Consider the following 25757-nt stretch of genomic DNA (forward strand, 5'->3'; position numbering starts at 1 on the left):
ATATCGACTCCATTCAGACTGATTGTGATGACAGTAAGAGCATAGAAATCTTTCTAATTCCTGATTGTCTGACCATTTGACTGAGGGTGATACACAAAAGTGAGACTCACATTGACATTTTACTGTTTGAAAAAAGCCCTCCATAAGTAGGATGTGAATTGTGAACCTTAGTCTGAAACAATGTCTTCAGGTAGTCCATACAATCTGAATACAAATTGGAATAATAACTCTGCAGTTTTAAGAGCAGTGGGTAGGTCTGCAACAACTCTAAAGCTATATGAGACCAAGGGCATTGAGGTATCGGGAGAGGTTGAAGAAAGCCAGCAGGTGCTGAACTAGATGATTTATAGATAGCGCATACCTCACAGCTATGGATGAAGGTACTTATATCCTGCACCAGAGTGTTCCACCAAAACTGATTTTGAAGAAGTTTGATGGTGGTCTGAATGCCAGGCTGGCCGGAACACATGGAAGAATGGACCCATGTGTATCACACAAGGATTTAAGACCACTCGTACATAGATTTTATGAATCTCCTCCATGATCTCCCATCGAACTGGAGCAACCATGACTGAAGAAGGAAGAATCGTCTCACTGTTATGATCTTCATTGAGTTTCTCATGAATTCGAGATAGTGCTTCTGATTTAATGTTCTTGGACCCATGATGGTAAGAAATGCTGAAATCAAATCTTGTGAAAAATAATGCCCACCTAGCTTGGTGAGGGAACAGTCTTTTGGCTGCACGGATGTATTCCAGGTTGCAGTGGTTCGTGAGAACTTGGAAGGGTTGTCTTGCTCCCTCTAACCAATTGCACCACTCCTCGAAGGCTGCCTTCATGGCCAATATTTCTTGATTGCCCACATCATAGTTCCGTTCTGCAGATGAGAGTCTGCGAGAAAAGAACGCACATGGAAATAACGGCCTCTGCATTCCATTTTAGCTTCTTAGTAGCCTTCTAGAGGATTAACGTGAGAGGTGATGCTACAGAACAGAAATTTCTGATAAATCGTCTGTAAAAGTTGGAGAATCCTAGAAATCTTTGAAGTTCTTTTACTGTAGTTGGTAGTGGCCAGTCAAGAATGGCTTGGACTTTAGATTCCTCTTTAGCAACCCCATCTGGACTAAGAGTACACCCTAGAAAGGCGATGGTTGTCTTGTGGAACTCACACTTCTCTGCTTTGGCATAGAGCTGATGCTGAATCAGATGTTGCAGTATCGCTTGGACATGTTTGATGTGTTCCTCCAATGTTAAAGAAAAAAAATCCAAATATCATTAATGTAGACAATGACCCACCTGTTTAACATGTCTCTGAAACCTCATTAACAAAAGCTTGGAATACTGAAGGATAGTTGAATAGCCCAAAGGGCATTACCTGGTACTCAAAATGTCTGGTACTGGTAGAGAACGCAGTTTTCCACTCGTCTCCCTCCCCGATGCGAAGGAGGTTATAGGCATTACATAAGTCTAGTTTGGTGTGGATTTTAGCTGAACGAAGCAATTCAAGAGCTGCGGGTACTAGCGGAAGAGGGTATCGAAACTTGACTGTTACATAATTTAATCCATGGTAATCAATGCAGGGTCAAAGTCCTCTGTCTTTTTTTTCACAAAGAGAAATTAGATTCTGGTTCTGACAGAGGGTAGATGTGTCCCCGAGGTGGAGCACTGCCAGGCAGAATATCTATATCACAGTCACAAGAATGGTGAAGTGGAAGTTCAGTGGCCTTGATTTTGCTAAATGCCTCGGTGAGATCATTGTATTCAGCAGGAAGCCCTGGAACTTCTTCAACAAAAGTGGATGTCACAGCGATGGTGTTGTTTTTTCTGGGTACAACAGTTCTTAGACAGTTTTGCAAATTTAAATTTGTCTCTCCCTCCAGGAAATTGCAGGATCATTCAAACGTAACAAAGGTAACCAAGGATCATTGGCGTCTTAGGAGAGTGAATGACCAAGAACAGAATTTTTTCAACATGAAGCAATCCAACTTGTAGTATGAGATGTTGGGTGGTTTGTTGTACTTGACCAATTCTCAGAGGGTGTCCATCTAAAGCTGTGACAGTAAGGCGGGGATCACAAAAGACAGTGGGTAAATGGTGGGGTTTCATCCAAATATGATCTATAAGATTACCAGCAGATCCAGAATCAACCAAAGCAGGTAAGTGTATTTTTACATCATCCTTGAAAATGGTTATGGAAATTATAATTTGACTGCTGTGTAATAGTTGAGAAGTGTTCACAGTTACCACCTCCTTTCTGGGGTTTTCAGGACGAATAGGACAGGTGGTGATGAAGTGACTAGACTGTCAACAATACAGGCAGAGCCTTAATGACGGAACCTCTCCTCCTGAGATAGTCAGTGTTTGATCTATTTGCATCAGCTCGTGGGAACTAGCGGTGGTTGAATGTGATGGCAGAGCATGAAGCGTCTTGACAGGACGACGTGACTGAATGAGGTTGTCCAAACGAATGGCGAGGTTGATGTATTGATTTAGGTTTAATTCTTCATCTCTGCAAGTTAACTCTGATTGCAATTCATTTCTGAGTCCTTGACAGAACAGAAGATTTATTGTGTCACCCACCCAGTTTGTTTGCGCTGCGTTAGTGCGAAATGACAAGGCATATTCAGCAGCTGAATCTCGTCCCTGTTTTAATGTTAATAACATCTCACTGGCATTTTTTCCTCCCTCAATATTCAAACACCTCTCTGATTAATCTTTGAAAATGTGCACATGAGAAATGGAGATCGTGTTCTCTTGTTCACACTGCTGTTGCCCAGTTTAGTGCTCGACCAGTTAGAGCAGACATAACAAAGGAAACCATGGTCTCTTCTGTGGGGTAAAGATGTGGTTGTTGAGCTATAAATAGTTGACACTGCATCAGAAATACATCACACTTGGCAGGTGAACCATCATATTTCTCTGGAAATGCAATTCCTGAATTACCGCTGGGTAAAACTGGAACATTGAGGCTGGAAACATTGGGATTCATTGGCGGTGAAAATGGTGGATTTATTGGAGATCGTAATGTCTTTACCAATTTCTCAGTGAGAGAGGTAAGTTTGCAGAGCTGTTGATGATGTGAAGCAAGTAAAGCAGCCTGTGATGACACTTCCACTTGCAATTTGTGTATATTTGCTGGATCCGTGTCTGGAGAAGTATTATGTAATGATGGAGCAGGAGTGGAATTAGGTTCCAGGGCAGAACAATACTTCACACTGATCCTATAGTGTTCAGTGCTTAAATAGTCAGCAGGTGATGAAATTAAGGAGAAACAGGTGTGAGAGTTTTAGAATTCGGGTGAAGGAGCTCTCTGGTGATGTTCAGGAGAAGCGACTCTTTCCAAGGGTGTAACACTTTTACAGTACTGCTTACAGTACTATGACTCAATTGCCTTGCCTGCTTAACATCTCCTGTTTCACATTAAATAGTTATTACAACTTATCAAATTGTTATTAGTCTTAAATTTCTGTCTCAACATTTATGGAGCATATTGCAATCAACTAATTTAAATGACTGTACATAAACATTTTTCAAAACAATTATGAAATTTACAAGTTAAAACATCACAGAATGTGTAGTTGTAGTGCTTTCAATATAGCAAAGGCTGAATATAATTTACAAATCACTCCTTTTTGCTTTTATTCACATTTTTCATACTGTCCCAACCTTTTTGGAATTGGGGTTGTAATGTAAGGGGTCCATTACAATCACCATAAGGAGAGAGACCGAAGGAATGAGGAATTTTGTTTCGAGGCCAAATGTTATAAGCAAAAGAAAAGTACATTTTTGAACTAGTGGTGACACTAGAGAGTTTGGTCCAGAGACCCCAATCTCGGACAGTGGGCTAAATATACTCATCCTATTAGAGTGCCAAATGTAATAATTTCACTATGTACAGTTCATAGGACTGCTACAGACTTCCATTGAGGAATAATAATAAAACTAACAGATAGGTGCCATGCACATTCAGTGGTTGGCCTTTAAAAATAATAATACACATTTTAATGTGGCTCATTTAATCAGATTTTTTGCGAACCCCCAGTTTAGTTTATTCATACAGTGTGCTGCTACAAGCTCTGTATGTACTGTATAACTAATCCAGGGGATGCTGGTTGTGAATCAGGTACTTGATTCATGTGAAAACATCTACATGTCCCAGTCAGGGAGCAGAGAGCACATCTCATTTTCTGCACATTGGGAGATTTCATGCAGTTTTTGGGTCCAGACTTGAGAGTACAGGTTTGTTTGATGATGTAATAAAAGAAAAACCATTCAAACGTACCTGACAGGTCATTGCTGTGATTCCTCTCTGGTCTAACATATAATGTACTACCAGGTTTTTACCTACAGGGAATCGAATTTCAAATCAAACTTAGGAGACAGTCAAGGACATGTAACAGTTGTAAACAAATTGCAGCTCAAATGTCAGTTGTCATTGGGTAAAATTACATCCTTGACAGTGTGCAGAAATCAAATTGACATTGATGTAGCTGCCCTGTATGTGGACAGATTACATTGCTGTTAAATTTACAAATGGTGGAGATGATGATACTGTATTACATTCATGCAGATCAAAGGTGTTCAATCTTTGCAGACCCTTGTATTTATTTTGTGTTTAAACCATGCCTCTGTTGGTGTAGAATTGCTTGCTTAGTTGATTTCAAATTCATACCCCAAAAAGTATCTCTATTTCTTTCAAATAACACCTAGACTCCAGGTTTTACCCCTTTCCTCATCTGTTGAGATTAATTTAACAGCAAAGTTGTCGTGGCATGGCTTGATAAGACACGGAAGCATGAGCAAAACAAATTGAGAAAAAGGCTAATTAATTTTTATTTTCTGTGCAATGGTGGTATTTTCCCTGCAATTAAGGTGGTTGTTTGTGTTTGAGGAGGTTAGACAGGCCTGAAGAACATCTCATTAAAGACCTGGACAGTAACCGTTGATTCATTCAAAACAGCTCCAAACTCCAGACATCCAAACCTTTTCTCACATCTCCCTGACAGAGTACCAATGCCCTCCTGAGATAACACACACAATTACCTTTGCCTTAAATAAAAAGAAAAGTAAATTTTTCCAACAAGCAATGTGACTTTGGCAAAGCGATTAATTCAAAACAAATACTCAGGTCTGTGTCTATGTCACACTTGGGGAACATTAGAACTGTATTAGAATTTCCTAGTAAGAAATACCGGGTTGAAAACCTGCAAGCCAAGTTAGCATCTTAGTTTCAAAATTTATGTTTGAGGTATGACTCTGTAATTTATGTTGTTGAACAAAATGTGAAAGTGTCTTTGAGTAATGTTAACCACAAACCTTATTTTACTCATAAATCGAAAATTGTTATTCTAAAAACCCCTTTCTAAAAAGTTTCTACACAAGCACAACAACAACTGTCTGATTTATCAAGTGTAAACTTCTTGTGGTAGGTGTAAGTGTAGTCCTGTATAGGTGTAGTCCTTATTTAGCATCTGGGGCTGGTTGCACCAACAATGCGTTTGTTACAACTGAAACTAGTTAGAGCGTAAATGGGCACTAGCTTGCAATTTAGGCACTACTATATATTTGAGTGTTGCACATAGTTGAGTCTAAAGTGGGGTTTGGTGGGGCACTGCCCCCTAGATTTGCCTTGAGCATTCCCTGAAACTTGTAATGCTCCTGCCCAGACAGAGAGCAAACAATCACACCAGTGATTTGTGATCTGGGTCAACACTAATGAAAACAGTTTTATTGATGCATATGAACATCAAAGTGTTGCACAATTCACAAATAAACCATAATCATTAAAGTACCCAGATTCTCACAAATCACTAATATATGTAGCGCATTTCGTATGATAAATGTACACTGTACGGGTTAATGTGTCGTGTACGTTACCATTGTTTGTAAGGGTAACAGTATGTGTGAGCTTGGAATTAAATTAAATGTTCTTATTTCTACATTACTATGTAAGGAAATTTATTATGGAATCAGTCGCGTTTGACAAACGTTATAATTTTGATAAATTATAAATAACTAGATTATTTGTCTGAATATTTTCTCCACCATTAAAATTGAAATACAACGTCTTGTTGCATCAGCTCATAATTTCTATTGTAGGGAATTAGCTTTAAAAAGAGAATGATTAACTCTCTTATTGAAATAATATTATTCTCATGGCTTATTGACAATAATATTACACATATAGGTATAGCATTGAAGCAAAATCTTTTAGAAACAGGGATGAGATTATTTATCAAAATATACCACAGTGAAAAATATATTTAAAAGGAAAACATGAATAATTAATCATAACTCTTTATAAGTAATTATGAACATTTGGATCGGTTAATAGAATCAACTTGATACAGCTGAAGTAATATTACAATCAATTTATCTGTTCATCCAGCGAACACTCAGTATTGATCGTCTATCAATTCTCAGAAAGAATATTTTTCATGGCCACACAAAAATGACTCTTCCTTAGCATCCTTGAATCTTTGTTTGGTGCCACAGTCTTCAGCACTCTAGACTTAAGTAGTGCAGCATGACTGCAGCATCCAGAAGATGGACTTCGTCACCAAACAGAACAAGTACGAATTTCTGCTTCTACCATTTGGTCTGAAAAATGATGGAGCCACATTCCAGAGACTAAGGAACAGGGTGCTGCAAGAAATCACCGGCAAGTGTTGTTTTGTCTACATTGACGACATTGTTGTGTCATCAAGGGATGTTCAGAAGCATCTAAAAAAAAAACTCAAGGGAGTGTTCTGTGAACTGGGATCCGCGGGCTTTCTCAACCTTAAGAAATGTATACTTGTCAAGAAATCACTAACCTTTCTATGCCATGTTATCTTGGAGGAAGGCATTCAAACTTAGGTGGCAAAGGTAGCAATCAAGAGCTTTTCTACACCAAGAAACATCAAGGAAGTTCAGCGGTTCCTGGGATCGGCAGGGTGGTATCATCGATTCATCCCACATTTCTCAGAGCGAGCCGCTCCATTGCACACCCTCAAGAGGAAGGGTGTCTCTTGCTCTAGAAGATTTGAAGAAAATTTTACAGAAAGTTCCTTTCCTCATGCCACCTGACATGGACAAATCTTTTAAAATGGTTTGGGAGCTGTATTAACCCAGGAAACAGCCAAAGGGGAACACTTTCAGGTTGCTGAATAGGGTGAAGAAGTCTTGTGCCATGGCAGAGAAGGAATGTCTCACTGTAGTTTGGGCTGTGGAAAAATGGTGGCAGTACATGGAAGGAAGACACTTTGAGGTACTGACTGATCATGCAGCCTTTACATGGATCTTCAACTATCCCTGCTCGACTTCCCGCTTGACTAGGTGGGCTATTTGCTTACAGAGCTACGATTTTACCATGAAGTACCAGAAGGGGCAATGCAATGTCAATGCAACCTTATTCCTTGTACTTCTGGTAGAAGTCCAAAGCCAAGTAGCTGTATGCCAGGCAAAATGTGGAGATGAAGATCTCCTCATCCACTGGGAAGAGATCGGAAAATGTCAGAAAGAAGATCCAATGTTATGGTCTTTATGGGACACTGCCGAACTCAGCAATAAGGATTTTCGTCACATTCATTACGTTGTGCAGAATGACTTTCTATTTTGATGCATACCAGATAGCCAGCAAAACTCAGACTACAGTTTCTTCAGTTTGCACATGATTATCCGTTAAATGGACACCTCAGATGTATTAAGACCTTGCATTGCCTGCTAAATGTGGTATACTGACCAGATATATGCAAAGATGGAACCATTGTAAGCAATGTCAAACCTGTCAGAAAGACAAGCCACGCATCACCAAACTTTCCGTCCATTTACAATCCACACCAGTGGTGGAGCCTGGGCAATGCTGGGAATTTACCTTATTGGCCCATTCCCTAAAGGTTTGAAGTTGACTATTGCAGCAACTGGTTCAAGGTATTTCTGTTACGATCATAAAAGACATCACTGATAGCCAACATACTTACCAAGACATCTTCACACGTTGGGTAACACCAACATACCTTGTGTCGGACAGAGGGCCGCAATTTACATTACCTGCTCAACACTACTTGCATGCGGTGGGGGGTCATTCAGAAGCTTACCACTGCATACTACCCTCAGACCAACTTAATAGAAAGAGTGAACAGAACCCTTAAAAAGATGGTTGCTCCTAAGTCACAGAGAACATCAAGGATTGGGATAGGTGGATTCATGAGTTTAGGTTTGCGATTAACTCAGCATGGCATGAAAGTACTGGACACACCACTGCGGAAATGGCCCAAATGACTATTACATAGTCGAACGACAACAAGCTCTCTTAGAAAGTGAGGGAAAGTGTTACGAAAGCACAAACTCGACAAAGACAACCTTAAGCACAGCTGGTGCAACCCTACCCTGGTGAGCAACTTACGCTGAGAAGCTTTATTGGAATTCATATGCTGCTATTACAATGACATCATCATTATTGGTTATAAACTCAGCATAAAAATAAAGGTCCTCTCCCTTTCAACTGCTTTTATTTTCATAAAAACTTAGTTGTTGAATCTTTTTATGTTCATACAAATATTTACACATGTTAAGACATAAACTCAACAAGTTTCACAGACATGAGACTAACAGAAATGGAATAATGTGTCCGTGAACAAAGGGGGTCAAAAGTAATAGTTAGTATCTGGTGTGGCCACCCGCTGCAGTAAGTACTGCAGTGCATCTCCTCCTCATGGACTGCACCAGATTTGCCAGTTCTTGCTGTGAGATGTTACCCCACTCTTCCACCAAGGCACTTGCAAGTTCCTGGACATTTTTGGTGGGGAACGGCTCTAGCCCTCACGCTCCAATCCAACAGTTTCCAGATGTGATCATTGGGATTGTGATCTGGGCTCTTCGCTGGCAATGGCAGATCAATGACATTCCTGTTTTGTAGGAAATCATGCACAGAAAGAGCAGTATGCCTGGTGGCATTGTCATGCTGGAGGGTTAGGTTAGGATGAGCCTGCAGGAAGGGTACCACACTAGGGAGGAGGATGTCTTCCCTGTAACGCACAGTGTTGAGATTGCCTGCAATGACAACGAGCTCAGTCCGATGATGCTGTGACACACTGCCCAAGACCAGGACGGAATCTCCACCTCTAAATCGATCCCGCTCCAGAGTACAGGCCTCGGTGTAATGTTTATTCCTTTGACGATAAACGTGAGTCCGACCAACACCCTTGGTGAGACAAAACAGTGACTCGTCAATGAAGAGGACTTTTTTGCCAGTCCTGTCTTGTCCAGCAAAGGTAGGTTTGTGCCCATAGGCGACGTTGTTGTTGGTGATATCTTGTAAGGACCTGCCTTACAACAGGCCTACAAGCCATCAGTCTAGCCTCTCTCAGCCTATTGCGGACAGTCTGAGCACTGATTGAGGGATTGTGCATTCCTGGTGTTGCCATCCAGTACTTGTCCCGCAGGTGTGATATTCGGATGAACCAATCCTGTTCAGGTGTTATTACACGTGGTCTGCCACTGCGAGGATGATAAGCTGTCATTCCTGTCTCCCTGTAGTGCTGTCTTAGGCATCTCACAGTATGGACATTGTAATGTATTGCCCTTGCCACATCTGCAGTCCACGCAGATGAGTAGGGACCCTGGGCATCTTTCTTTTGGTGTTTTTCAGAGTCTGTAGAAAGGTCTTATTAGTGTCCTAAGTTTTTATAAATGTGACCTTAATTGCCTACCCTCTGTAAGCTGTTAGTGTCTTAAAGATTGTTTCACAGGTGCATGTTCATTAATTGTTTATGGTTCTTTGAACAACCATGGAAAACATTGTTTAAACCCTTTACAATAAATAGCTGTAAAGTTATTTGGATTTTTACAAAATTATCTTTAAAGTACAGTGTCCTGAAAAAGGAAGGTTTCTTTTTTGCTGAGTTTATTTTAAACACTTAACATGCTGTCAATCCTGTCAAAAATGTATCTTAAATTTCTTAAGTATAAAGTTTTCTAAAACCAATAAAGATAGCACGCTTACCACTAAAATTATCTACAAAACAAAATTTGACTCTATACGGTAAGAGGAGCTGACACTTAACCACAATGTTTGAGGACTATCAATAGGACGACATTGCTGCCTTCCAAGCACTATAATAAGAGACTTTTAAAGCACATGTAATATAACAAGGCATAGAGTGTAAATGAAGGTATGTGTTTAAAGAATGTCTAAATAAAGGATGCGTATACTCTGACTGAAAGCCCTCTATCCATTCATGGTTGCTAGGAAGATTGTAGTTTGTGCAATCACAGTTTGGCGTCTGGGTCTGTTTGCCAGCACAGAGTATAATTGAGTGAGAGTTAATTCCTATCAAAGCCCATTGGACTGCAACTAATGGACCAAGGGAGATGTCTCAAGGAGCCAGCACTTTAATTTTCTATTGTTTATTTAGATGGGAAAATTTTTAGATTTTAATTAAGTAAATCACTATTATTTGTTCCACTGTGGTTGGTAATTTGAAGAGATTGCAACCTGACTGGAAATGCAAGCACTATTGGCTTTGAGAGTGAGACAGGGAATACTGGAGGAGGATAAAGTGTGGCATAATGACCATGAACCCTGCGAGACTTGCCATGCAGTATAGAAACACTCCCTGGGCTTTACTTTGAAGTGTTCCTAAGGTTCTCTCTGAAAACTTGAACTTATTCAAAGGGAGTGCTTCAATGGACTGTGAAGGTAAAAAAAATCCATTGTAATGGGCTAGACTTTAAAGTGTGTGTGAGTGTGTGTTTGCATATGTACCTTCCATTATTTTCACAGATTTTGTGTTGGCCTATGATCAGAAGAGATGCAGTTCTTGTCTTCACTCGTCCTCTCAAGTGGCTGGCTTTTTCTTCTTGCATATTCAAAGATACAATTTAAATTGTAAGGCCAAAGACAGCTTTTTTGTGTTTATAAAATGGATAAGCAATATTGGGTGTTTTGTCTAAATCAGTTGTTATCAACCTTTTTTTGATGATTGCTCTCCTACTTCATTGCCTTAACCCAGTTTCCAAATTATGTCACATAATTTGAAAGCGAGACTTTGTGTCACCAAAAAAAAAAAAAAAAAAACACACACAAAACTCAATATTTTAATGATATGCTTAATTTGATGCAACTTCGATGCATTGCATAATTTAAAGTTTTTATATATTAATTCAGCAGGCTTACACATCATGTATGTGATACCAAACCTTGAGTTTCTTAAATTTTAGCAGATGGTGGGCTATATCTGGGGCCTATAAAATGAAAATGCATTGACAGAAACTAGTGGTATTGTTATTATATTTCAAAAATAAGTGAGAAGACCAATATTATTGCATATTTTGTCTCACTTAAATGCTCATTCTACGTTACATCACTGATTTTGAGTTGGATGTAGACGTAAATTTACTGGTATCAACAACAGTAAGGTTATCTATAACACCTATAAAAAGTAAAAAGTTAACACCTAATTTAGTTTTCTAACGGTGTGACTGAGTTGAAACTCCTTTCATCAGGTCTGAAGACAAACAAAGCCAGTAATATTTTATTACACTCAAACAAAAATATTTGAGCCTATTTGTTTTATGATTTATACATTTGTATTTCATCTGAAAATTTAGTGTATTTTGCATTTGCTCTTATGATAATGTAAATGTATTTATTTTTATAGTTTTAACAGTTGTATTTGTAACAAGACCATGAAGAACCACGAAGAAGCATGGATCTTCTTCACTACTGTGGTTAGATGTAACATGATTTCTATAAAATAAAAATGCATTTTTGTTATTACAAACAGTAGGCCTTCTCTAAACACGTGTAAAAACAATAAATACAAAATACAAATTTAGAAGTTGTAACAAAAGTGTATTATATTCCCTCACTCCCTGAATGTAGCCGATGACAAATTTAATAGAGCTGAAGTAGTGATTATAAGAATATATATTATGAATCTATTTCTGCCTAAAGTACAGTTAGTGTTACCATAGTAAATTCAAGGGTAGACACAAAGAATTCTGTGTCAAATTCAAATGATTTCCGCATTTTGCACCGTGCTTCTCGCTGGTTCTCGCAGCGCGGCAATGTTCAGAGGTGCGTATTTTAGAGCTCAAGATGGGTCTGTGAGTAAAAACGCACCTGCTTTGTGCTCGCGCTTCTCTATCCATTGAGCCGTATCCATCTAAAGAGACATACAGGTGCATTAGCGGAGGTTGTGACTTAGCCTGTCCATTTGACGCTGCTAATCCAGATACTTCAGATGCATCCCCAGACTTCAGAATCAGATGAACCATGCAAAAAATGCATACCAACACGTATAATGGAGTCTGGATAAACATTTTAATGCAAACAGGAACTTAACGATAGATTTGATTAACATGACTGATAAACACCCTCCATTTGTAACCTAACTCCCCCCTCTCTACTAATTTGCTCTCAGTGCCCCCTGTTATCCTTCGAACCCCCCATTGTGAACTGATCTAAATGTTCTAGAAAACAATTATAGCACTTACAGTATCAATAGCAGCAGTTTTCATACATTAGTAAAGTTATATGACAAAATGTGCTACATAAATGTAATAATATTACACTTATGTCAGAGTTTGTGCACATTTTACAAAATTAAGAAAAAAAGCTTATTTTAGCTAATCAGGAATCAGGAACACATCTGTAATAGTGGTCAATCTATATATAAATTGAATATTTATTATACCAGATATTACCATGCATTTTTAAACATATAGGCCCAATGGTATTACCCATCTGATACCATCACTTTACCATGACTGAGTTATAGGTATAGTTCACCCAAAAAGGACAATTCTCTCATCATTTAGCCACCCTTATGCCATCCCAGATGTGTATGACTTTCTTTCTTCTAAACACAAACTAAGATTTTTTAGAAGAATATCTCAGCTTTGTTGGTCCACACAATGCAAGTGAATGGTGGTCAGAACTTTGAAGGTCCAAAAAGCACATAAAGACATTATAAAAGTAATCCATATGACTCCAGTGTTTAAATCCATATCTTCAGAAGCAATATAATAGGTGTGGATGCAAAGTAAATCAATATTGAAATCTTTTTTTTTTACTTTAAATCTCCTCTTTCACTTTCAGTTCCACATTCTTCTTCTTTTTGTTTTTGGTGATTTGCATTCTTAGTGCATATTGTGACCTACTGGACAGGGAGGAGAATTTGTAGTAAAAATGTCTTAAGGATTGAATTGTTTCTTACACACACCTATCATATTGTTTCTAAAAAATATGGATTGAACCACTGGAGTTGTATGGCTTATTTTAATGCTACCTTTTGGTGCATTTTGGATCTTTAATGTTCTGGTCACCATTCTCTGCATTGTGTGGACCTACAGAGCTAAGATTTTCTTTGAAAAATCTTTATTTGTGGGTTGTTCTGTGTAGCTCAGCAAGTATTGATGCTGTCTACCACCCCTGGAGTCACAGGTTCGAATCCGGGGCGGCTGTGGCTCAGGTGGTAGAGCGGGTCGGCTGCTAATCGCAGGGTTGGTGGTTCGAATCCCGGCCCACATGACTCCACATACCGAAGTGTCCTTGGGCAAGACACTGAACCCCAAGTTGCTCCCAATGGTAGGTTAGTGCCTTGCATTGGTGTGTGTGTGTGTGTGTGTGTGTGTGTGTGTGTGTGTGTGTGTGTGTGTGTGTGTGTGTGTGTGTGTGTGTGTGTGTGTGTGTGTGTGTGTGTGTGTGTGTGTGTGTGTGTGTGTGTGTGTGTGTGTGTGTGTGTGTGTGTGTGTGCGCACAGTGTAAAGCGCTTTTGGTAACCTCTGAGGTTAGAAATAAGTGCAGACCATTTACCAGGCTGTGCAGAGAGACTCCAGACAGGTCTCCAAAGCAACCAAATTGGCCCTGTTGGTAGGGAGGGTCACATGGGGTAACCTCCTCGTGGTCGCAATTAGGAGTTCTCGCTCTCAATGGGGTGCATGGTAAGATGCGTGGATTGACTGTCTCAGGAGCGGAGGCAACTGAGTCTTGTCCTCTGCTACTCGGATTGAGGTGAGTAACCGTGGCACCACAAGGACCTACTAAGTAGTGGGACTTGGGCATTCCAAATTGGGAGAATAGGGGGATTAAAAACATCTGTGTTCAGCAAAAGAAAGTCATACACATCTATGATAACATGAAGGTGAGTAAATGATGAGATCTATCTCTGTAAGTGTGAGCCAATATCAAATAGCTGTAAAATGTCCCAAAGGTGCTTGTGGGATCTTTATTTATTCAACCCCTTATGTCTGTTCGGAGTTTAAGAGACCCTTAGTCTGTTTTATTAGCTCAAAAACATTTTAGAATCATGTTAATAATTAATGAGGTTTCCTAACCTTTGAGCCGACTGGGTTTTTATTAAGTCAGAGGAACATATCGAAATGAAATGTCATATTTAAAGGTACAATAAAGGTAAACTTTTGAAGTTCTGACTGGTAACTTAAAGATTACATTTCTAAATTTTCTGATGGGTGAAAAAGTGAATGTCAAACCCTCATCGGAGAATTTCAATTTATTAGTAGGGAAACAATTTTATTGTTAAACTCCAGGAACTAAATACATTATAGTACATAAATGTATCATAAAATGTTTAATTGATAGGTATGTGTATGTTTAATTTAACACAAGTAATCAGGTAACACTAAGGTGTAGTTATGTTTTTTCTTACATTAACTTTAATTGTTAACATTACCACACAATACATTTGTATATAGATGATTTTTTAAGGATTTTCACTAAGGGAAACAGGAAAATAATGATGTAGACAGGGAAACCTGGGATATTGTATTGTAGGGGTACTTTTGACACAATCACTGTGCTTTTCTTTTGGCCTTTAATGGCCTACCCAGATTCAGGTTTAATATTGAGCAAATGAGACATTTTATGTCCGTCTTCACCTTCAAAAAATATCTTAATTTAGTTCCCCGCCTTTGACATCTACCAAGCCACTCTAACATACTCTAGCTGTCTACAACTGGCCCTGGTTGCTCTGTGGATAATGCAAAGCTAGCCAAATTAACCCACGAGCAAATGTTCAAATTGTCTACAATAGCTACATGTGGTAAATGCTCCCTTATCAACTCTGAACGGCTAGAGAAAACTAGGTCTGAATTGAAGGAAAGGCCAAGGCAACAATGATTGCTTGTTGCATTCTTCCATTCTGCCTACATGTACACAATTTGTGAGCATAACTTCACTTGACACAGCATGGAGCGCAGGCCTGCCTTAATTCTCGCCATTTCCTCCAGGTCTGAGAAGCTTTTGACGCTGAATGCCAGGCCTTCCACACGTTTCCATTCAAAATCTTGCTGTGAGCTTTTATCTCAATAACTGTGCTGATTGTATATTAGCAGGCTTCAACAATCCAGTTTATTAGAGATTAAATGGGTTACAATATGCCAAGGCTCTATTTGGAATGGATAGAAGCATATGTTGTTACATGGCAGCTAAGAATATTATCTACTTTGGTGGAACGTTCTTGTTGCCTGCACAGAGGATCAGATGTGGTGAATTGTTTGTATGTCTTTCCTTATGTGTTCGTAGAATGGTGGGTTTGTTTAGATGCCACTTGTGTATCGTAAAACAGGAAGAAATCTGGAAAAAAGGTGTGTTGCAGATTTTGAGGTACTGGTGGTGTGGAGATAAGAATTAAGGCATCATGTGCCACCATGAAAGGAAGTCTTTTAGGGAGAGATTTTAAAGGGATGCTGCAGTTAATCCAAAAATGAAAATCCTTTGATTATTTTACTCACCCTTATGTCATTCAGACTTTTTATAGTTTAATTTTTTTTTCTAGAGCATTTACAAATATTTTTTATAAAATGTTATGTTAATTTTGGACACTGTGTAAATGCCAGTTAGCATGACTTGCTAAAACTACCTGAGAGCAGTAATGCATCAGGATAGACTAAACAACCAGGCACTCCTCTAATTTCAGAGATCCTTGTAGGGTTTCCAGGTCAGGTTTGGGGAAATGTATAATTAATTTCAATGATCGTAATCAATGATTAATCACACGATTTGACCCGGATACCAATACATGTAAGAACGCCCCAAAAAGGGCTTATATAGTCCAGGAGTCTGCTTCAAATATATATAGATAATTAAACCCAACGAATTATAATTAATTAGGAATATACATTATATGCAGACAAGCTATATTAATTTAATTAAACCCTCAATGGAATTGACCCGTAGGCTACCGCAACCAGTCAGTTCGTCCAGCGAACAGCTTTGCTAAATATTCCTGATCAATTCCCTTGAAGGTCTATTCTTAGTTATAAGCTTACTCATCAAAGCACGTTAACTTACTTTGATAATATCAGCTCGTAGCTTAAAATCGCACATTAAAGAGGCTTTGTTTTATGATCAACAAGCACAGACAATCAAGCATATAATTGGGTTTAATACAAGGAACTAGAATATATCACCACACTTGACAAACAGACACTTAACATGTAACATAAAATAAACATAAAATAAACAGAGTAGAAGCAATAAGGAAAATAAAGAGATTATTAAGGATAGCAACTTATTACAACAGTTAACCCTTAAGAGCCAGCAAATGGAATTACACACTTTAACGCGTTTGAATTTCAGATGAAATAATACTTGCGCAAGGGACTTTTGTGTGCAGCTGAGCAAGATTGAAGAGAGAGTTGAAGGGTTGTTCCGAGGAGTTCGAAGCGTCTTTGAGGGTGACTGTTGAATAGTTGACGAGGGTTCCGGAGGGTTGCAGAGGATCGGGAGAAGAAGTGAGAGATGTAAGATGGCTTGAAGAGATCCGGGAGAAGTCCAAGGGAGGTCCAGAAGTGAAGTGGGGAAGTTGGGAGTAGCCAAGAAGACGAGAAGATAAGAGAGGATGAAGAGGAAGAGGGTTGAAGTAAGAGAAGAGGAGTTGAAAAGGAAGAGAGCGAAAAGCCAGTGTTGATGCAAGTTATACCCTTAGAAAACGGGTCCCACCTCTCATTGGCTCGACCAATAAGAAGAGTGGAAGTTCCAGGCGGGAATTTGGTTTATTGCCCTTTGTTCTAAGAGTGTTCCTCTTAGAACTAGGAAATATTCTTGTAATACTAATATGATGTTTTTATCGATATATCATGTACACGGTCATGTCAATCTTCAAAATACCAAGTTATAGAGACCAAATATGACACACATATGATTTCGGTTAACCATAGTATGCAAAGTCTGAAACATTAACCCATTAGAGTTTGCAAGAAAACATAGATCAAACAACATTTAGGAAAATCCTGAGATGGAACATTAGATACATGTTAATACATTTATCACATGGATTATATATATATAGAATATATAGGATTAAAAAGGGTTCATTTCTCCTTCTCAGTAAGGGTTGAGTGAGCGTCAGCAGTCTGAGCATTCCTTTGGGGGGTCGTAAAAGTCCCCTTTCTTTGGGCAGGAGAATGATTCCTTTGTCCCATCAAGGCTCATTCGCATGTTTATGGCTTGGTCAGGACTTTGCTTTGACTCACCCAAAAGATGGTAGAAACATAGCATAATACCATTCTAAGGTGACCTTATATTCGTATTCAGCTAGGACAAGTCGTAAGGTTTAATTTGATACTAAGAAACGTGTATTTGGTACACTTAAAAAGGAATATACACTCTTCGGCTATTAAATATCAAGCCTCAGAGCTTTCTACACAAATGAAAACAATTCTACTAGTTTTGATCTAACACCAGACACACAAAACATACGGGGATTAAAACATATTTCTTTAAAAATACATTTCTAAGTTTAAAACTGAAAAACACACACACACACACATTTTTACGTTCAAGATCTCACATGGTTAAGCATGCGGTGTGAGGCGAGTCATATGGGAAAGGGGGGGCTTAGCAGTCACGAGGATTTCCTGTCAATAGTTCCTTGTCTCTTTTTCAATAGCGCATTGTGCTGTGGAGACTAGTCGGCGCTATTGCAGTAATTAGGGGAGTTTTAACAGTGGGTTCTTTATTGTTCGGGACTGGCTGAGTTAATGATTATCCTTCACTGATTCCTCCAGACGCTACATCCTATTGTGAGTGTAATTAATGTGTAATTAATTTTGTTAGTTGGCTGTGTTTTAGGGGGTGGAATGATATCACAAGTCGAATTTGGCATGAACTAACTGGCTCAACTAGTTTACTATTTATAATCAGTAGTAGTGCAACCGCTAATAAAGTCCTCTCAAGACAGGATATTTACAAAACTCTTTTTTAAGACACAATGCCATGAATCTTATGTTTTGCAAACTTCTAGAAACAATTTTTTCTCATAAGTACCCATTTTCAGCCTGCTGTCTTCAAAATTAACTTTAAACACTAGACAAATCAACAAATCAATTACATTTCCAATTGGATGCAATGTGTGCATCGAACTATGGAAAGCTGAAAGGGACAAAAACATTATTCTTTTTTACATAGGGGCAGATTCACAGCTTCACCACATTTGCACGTGGTATTTCAGCGCAAAGACCTGCGACTTATTCACTAACCTCCCGTAATCTATTAAAGCAGGTGCAATCAGCTCTGAAATTGTGCTGCATCTTTAATTTTTAACACAACCACAAATTATAGTTGCCGGTAAAATGTATTTAATTTCAAGGAGATGTTTGTGAACATTTTCAACTGATCATATCAGCAGTAATTCATGAAATTATGATCAATTGATGGAGAAGAGCATTATAACCAGTGGCGGACAGAGTACTGATGCCAAAAAACGACTAAAGTAATTTCGTCACAAGTTACTTTATGAAAATTGTTTGTAGTATATATGCTTCCATTTTTAGAACACAATGACATTTTTGTTCTTGAAAGAAATTGATGCTTCGTTTCACCAAGGATGCATTAAATTGATCAAAAATACTGTCAAAAACATTAATAGAAAATAATTATTATGGCTTGAAATCATTGTTTTATGTGGTGTTTATTTAATTTTTTCTTATCCATGATGAGAAACATATACTGTGCCACCTATTCCTTACAAAAGCATTCTAAAGTGCTAATTTGGTACTCAATGTTCTTATTATTAGAACAGTTGAAAATGGTTGCCCTGGGGTTTTACATTTGCTGATGTATTGATTTCTTAAAAGTTTTTACACTTGCATGTCTATTGTTTTAGATAGATTAAGGATATTTCATTCATTACTGTTTTGAAAAAAGAATCTCTAACCAGGATAGAGAGGGAATTGGATGGCCAGATGCACAACAAAAAGACATGTAAATCACAGTATCTATGGGACTTTTCCACATGACATACTTTCGATTAGACTCGGCAAGGCCATGTGATGTATCTCCACTTGAAATACCCCCGCCCCTCTCTCTGGGCCGGGTGTGGTCTCCGCGGTTTCTTCCCCTTGGGAGGGACACCCCCGACGTAGACACTGGTGTCCCGGTCAGTTAACAATTTCTCTCTTTTTCTGGGGAGATAAAGAAAAAAGAGAGAAGAGGCACGACTGGGCTAACTTGTCCCTATCCTTTGAGTAGTCGACTTGTCCCCAAAGGGCTGTTAGATACTCATACTAGCATCAGGGGAGGTTACGTGCCTGCCCGGTGCGCTGGCTATGCGGCACACAGTAGTCTGCCTGTCTTGCACCACCGATCCACGTAACACAGTTCAGCTAGATGTGGCGTTTTTGTAGGGGACCCTTAGTGTCACTACATCGACACAACGTCGAGTGAGTGACAGATAGGGAATGTCCTGGTTACTTCCGTAACCTCCATACCCTGACCTTATTCTCGGCTCCTCAGCACAAAACCTGATTGAGTGGTATTCACGTCCCCTCCTTTATACCGTATGTCCGGGAGAGTGGCATGCAAATACCACTCACCAATTCCCATTGGCCTTTTATGAAAGATCAGAGGTATCTCAGGCTCTCAAGAGCTACCCCTAGTGTCACATCGACACAACGTCTCGTTATTTCCATCAGGGAATGGAGGTTACGGAAGTTACCAGGACGATTTGCTTTTATATGCAACTTTCAGATGCTTAATGCAATGTGCAATAGTTGAGGCTAAGCCTTATTTGAAATTACAGAAGGATACAATATATGAAATGTAACATACCACCTGTGTAATTATGTCTGAATATAATGTCAGGCAGTAAAGTCTCCAACCTGTACATTTGTAAATCACTGATCTGGTCAAAAAAGGCTAAAAATATTAAAATTGTGGTCTTGCATTAGGCGGAGGTTTAAGTAGACATTGTATTTTCTTTGATAGTGTCTTTGAAATCCCATTCTGTTAAAAGTGTTCCAAGATCTTCTTTGAGACCTTGAAGGGAAAACACAATTGTTTTGATTAAAATGGTAAAATGGATTAAAAGTGTGGTGTTTATTTTAACTACAAAGGGAGGAGAATAATTTAATACTATACATTGCATTAGCGTTGATACTTTCTGTTTCGTGGCTGTAATTTAGTGACGCCTGCTACAGACTAAAAGTTAGATTCTATGGTGCAGCCTAATCCCATGTCATTATCTTGTTCAAATAAGACGTCAAAGTGCCACATCAGGAGCGGGAATCTGAGCAGGGCGCGTGTTTGACATGTCTTTCCTCTCCTATCTCTTCTTTTCAGGCTGCTGAAGGGAAGAGCGCGCTCGTGTATGACTGGCTGCAGCATTAAATTGTGCCATGCTGATTATCTTTCTACTGTGTTTATGTATTCATTTATGTAAACATTATGCTAATGTGTTTTTCGGCTTGTCGCTTGTGTCCAATCGCGCCCTTCAAGTTTGACGTGAGGTGACTGATACAGCCTTGATTCGAAGTTGCAACTTCTGTCATTCGGGTGTCTGCGTGCAGTGAAGTATGCCCAGATGCATTGGATATTTGTCAGTGGCTCAAAAGAGGTGGTGGGGTTTGAAAAGTCTCGACAGGGCTCTGGGGAGAGGCCTTTCAAGGAAATGTGTCCTAAAATAGCTGACCCTTTTGTGTGTGCTACATTTAGTTTTTCAAACTAAAGAGTCTCCAAGTAATCATAAGCTCTGAGAGGTCTTTGAAGACTGGCTGAAGCTCCGAGCGCATCAGAGGAACCTGATGAAAGTCCATACAGAGTATTTTTTAGGGCTCAAGAGAAGTGTGAATGTTTGCTACCTAGTGTCGATCATTTTGAAGGAAGAGTTTACCCAAAAATTGTAATACTGTACTTTTATTATTTAATCTCCCTCATGTCATTTCAAACCTGTATGCTGTTGTTTTTTCTGTGGAATACAAAAATAGAATCTTTGAAGTATCAATAGTGATAGTGAAATATCAATCATAGTGACCAGGGCCTATCAAGCTCCAAAAACAAAAAGGCAAAAACACCAATGAGAACCATAAGAGTAACATAAAAGTAGTCCAGATGACTTGTCTGTTATATTTCAAGTTTTCTAAAATCATACACCAGCTTTAGAAAATAAAATTTTGGACGTTTGTGTCTAGAATTTTAAAAAGGACAGCCTGATCTCATGAAAATTATGTGATTCATGTAATTTTTGCAAAATTAAATAATATGGTTCATTACACATCACAACAGTTCCGTGACGAAATATCCACTGTGTGGCGCTAAAAGAGAGTTAAATTGGGGCCTGTGTAGCTCAGCGAGTAAAGACACCAACTACCACCCTTGGAGTCACGAGTTCAAATCCATGGAGTGCTGAGTGACTCCAGCTAGGTCCCATAAGCAACCAAATTGTCCCGGTTGCTAGGGTGGGTAGAGTCACATGGGGCATCGTCTTTGTGGTTGATATAATGTGGTTCTCGCTCTCAGTGGGGCATGTGGTGAGTTGTGCATATATTTACATTTATGTTTATGCATTTTGCAGACGCTTTTATCCAAAGCGACTTACAGTGCACTTATTACAGGGACAATCCCCCCCGGAGCAACCTGGAGTTAAGTGCCTTGCTCAAGGGCATGCTTTTTGGGCATTCCAAAAATTGGGGAGAAAAGGGGAGGGGAAAGAAATTACAAATTACATTTTCTCCCAAACAGACAAGTGTTTTTAAGGTTAATACTCTATAAAGTTTGAAATCATCAAAACTGACCTCCGTACCCTTAACCTTAAACCTAAACCTATGCAATAGTGTTATAAATTCAAGTGTGAGATGAAAAACTTAATTGCTGAAGTTATTTTTTTATGGTGCTTTTTTGACACTTTCGGCTCACATGTCGACTTGCGTGCATGTTTTGATGCCATAAGATAGCATTTTGTGAGGAACAGAACTCAAAAGGTGTTTATGAATTGATAATATTCCATTGTACTCATGATTTGTGTGAAAGTGAAAGTAAGTTATTGTTGTTGTAGCACCACTTGTGTTCATTTCAGCAGGAAACTGACGCAATATATACAACAATCCATGTAAAAATCATTTAGCAAAAATGTAAGTATAGTAAGTGAAAAGCTATTGTTTTTCACAACTCATGGACTACTTATATGATGCTTTTGTTTTAGAGCTTGACAGCCCCTGGTCATTATGAATTGCCATTATATGGCTTAACAATTCTACAAAAATGTTACTTTTGTGTTCCACTGACAATATGACAGCAGAGTTTGGAATTACGTGAGCGTGAGTTCCGTCATTGTTTGTTCATTTTAGATGAACTTTTCCTTAAAGTTTCAAACCTTTTATGAATACTGTATTATCTTGACTTAATTAGGTATGACATCCCAAACACAGTATCCACAATTTCATTCCTGATTTTACACAACGGGGTCGTCGTCAGAGAGTCAGCATCAGTATTATGTCCCATTAAATCTTGTTTATGACAGGTACAAGCCAACCCCATTCCAAAGAATGATCCACAGATTGTCACACAAATCATAATGCCTCAGCCCAACTGTTGAGGAAACAGGCGTCTTTCACAGCCCAGCTATTATTCTTCTGGGTGAATATTAGCTGAAGGTGTATTGACAGATAAGAAAACAGCAGAGGGATGTGAAATGCCTTCATACCTTCATTTTCCCTGCTCTTCTTCTCGCAGAGGAGAGATTTAATTCTCTGTAATTACTTTATTGACTCATTTGCGGAGCCGAATTGGCTCCAATCTGTCATCAATAAAACATACACAGACATGTGGAACAGCACAGCGATGCTTAAGTACAACATCATAGTGGGAGACAAATGCTGCTTCCGCAGAGAGATTTTCATGGCATCTCCGGTAATTCACCATCCTTATGTGACATTCTGATGTAATGCAAATTGGTGTTTCTTCAATTTTGGGCAATTTCATGTTCCAAGGATTGAATTTTATTAAAACCATTTTGTTATAACAAGGTCAAATTAAAACTGACTTCATTATTTATTTTATGGTCATTCTTAAATGCATTTTATGTATACATTTTTATAGTTTTAGCCTTGTCCCAGACCCAGATTTTGAATACTAATCTGTGGAAATTAAAAATAAAAAAAACATTATAAAACTACAAATAATTACATATTTAAAAATATGATAATCTAAACAAAGAAATACACAAACAAATTCAGTATTTATGAATTTTTTGAATTTTTCAAAAATGTTGACTATCCCACATTTGTGCCACCATTTCCACCATAACAACAATTTGTCCCCTAATAACATTTCAAAATTTTGTAGGCTGTACTTGTTAACCAAGTCAACAAATATGTCATTGATGAGCATTCTTGGGAAACAATATTTACTTGTGGTTATACAAGAACACACACACACACACACACACATGTTGTGTTTCCATGTTTTATGGGGACTTTCCATAGACATAATGGTTTTTATACTGTACAAACTTTATATTCTATCCCCTAAACCTAACTCTACCCCTAAACCTAACCCTCACAGAAAACTTTCTGCATTTTTACCTTTTCAAAAAACATAATTTAGTATGATTTATAAGCTGTTTTCCTCATGGGGACCGACAAAATGTCCCCACAAGGTCAAAAATTTCGGGTTTTACTATCCTTATGGGGACATTTGGTCCCCACAAAGTGATAAATACACGCTCACACATACACACACACACACACACACACGCACACACACACACACACGTGCGTTGTGTTTCCATGTTTTATGGGGACTTTCCATAGACATTATGGTTTTTATACTGTACAAACTTTATATTCTATCCCCTAAACCTAACCCTACCCCTAAACCTAACCCTCACAGAAAACTTTCTGCATTTTTACATTTTCAAAAAACATAATTTAGTATGATTTATAAGCTGTTTTCCTCATGGGGACCGACAAAATGTCCCCACAAGGTCAAAAATTTCAGGTTTTACTATCCTTATGGGGACATTTGGTCCCCACAAAGTGATAAATACACACACACACACACACACACACACACACACACACACACATATATATATATATGAAATTAGTCATATATTTTATTTAAAAAAATATATAAAAAATTCCACCACCACAGAATTCTATTAAACACAATACAGAATTTAAGATGTGGTGGGAATTACACTTTTCTTGACTTTCAGAATAAATGACACACATTACATAAATCTCCTGTGATACATGCCCAATCAAGTCAATGCCTTTGCCAAACTGTCTCCTCACAGGTTAGTGTATAGAAACTGTTAAAAAAGGATAAATGTTATTTTTGTGTACCAGGATAATAATATATATTTTCTTTATTTTTATATTTTCTGTACCAAAACATAAAAAATGAGCTTATATTACTAATCACCAGTTATTACTGATTGATTTATAATTTTTACCCCACCTTACTTGCTTCCAAGTCATGCTTCCAAGACTATCAAAGAATAACAAGACTAGGTTATTATTGCACTTTTGACAAAACCTAATCTACAAGCCAGCTAGACAGTTACTGTACCTTGGTGTTCCGTATCTGTCACTCACTCGACGTTGTGTCGATGTAGTGACACTAGGGGTCGCTCTTGAGAGACAGAGACACCTCTGATCTTTGATAAAAGGCCATGTATTTGCATTCCACTCCCCCGGACATATGGGTATAAAGGAGGGGACGCGCATACTGCTCATTCAGATTTTCTCTTCGGAGCTGTGTGGTCGATGGTTCAGCGGTTGAATTTCCCACGATCCTTACGGTGCATTACAGTGGCTTTCTCCCCTCTCTGGATGGGTGCACTGCAGAGATTGCCCCTGGGCGCTTCGGCAGATCATTTAGAGTATATTCTAAAAGAGTATATTCTAAATTAGTATATTCTAAAAAAATTTGTTGTGAACTAGTTACTGGAGTGGTGGTGGCGTAGTGGGCTAAAGCACAGGGCTGTTAATCAGAAGGTCAGAGGTTCTAACCCCATGGCCACCACCATTGTGTCCTTGAGCAAGGCACTTAACTCCAGGTTGCTCTGGGGGGATTGTCCCTGTAATAATTGCACTATAAGTAGCTTTGGATAAAAGCGTCTGCCAAATGCATAAATGTAAGTTACTGGATAATGTAGCAGCAAAATTTACTGTAATTCCAGTATAAATCATCAGTAGAATTTTTTTTCAACTTGTATCTGGACTCAGATTTCTTTTTTGTTCAATTTAGTTGTAACACATCAGTTCACTTTTCATTCACACAGTTATTTTTTTGGAACCCATTCAACTTAAATATTAGTATAATTTGTAAACAAATTTTGATAATAAGTATTATTATCCTCCTGTCCTTTTCCGGAAAAGAAGGTGGAATACTCGCAGCGCGAACCCGATTTTAAACAAAAATGTATAATCCAGCGGTCAAACTCGCGTGAGCACTGCAAGGTGAAAATGCAGTTGTATGTGAACCATTATTGACAGTATCGGATTTGGATCGGGCTTGTCAGACCGAT

General features: G+C 38.6%; 1 pseudogene; it reads left to right on the top strand.

The window, feature by feature from the left end:
* Positions 1-6546: 6546 nt before the first annotated feature.
* Positions 6547-25757, top strand: part of LOC127629475 (nephrin-like) — a 110185-nt pseudogene continuing 90974 nt past the window's right edge.

The sequence above is a fragment of the Xyrauchen texanus genome, chromosome 36 (assembly GCF_025860055.1).
Source record: "Xyrauchen texanus isolate HMW12.3.18 chromosome 36, RBS_HiC_50CHRs, whole genome shotgun sequence".
NCBI lineage: Eukaryota > Metazoa > Chordata > Actinopteri > Cypriniformes > Catostomidae > Xyrauchen > Xyrauchen texanus.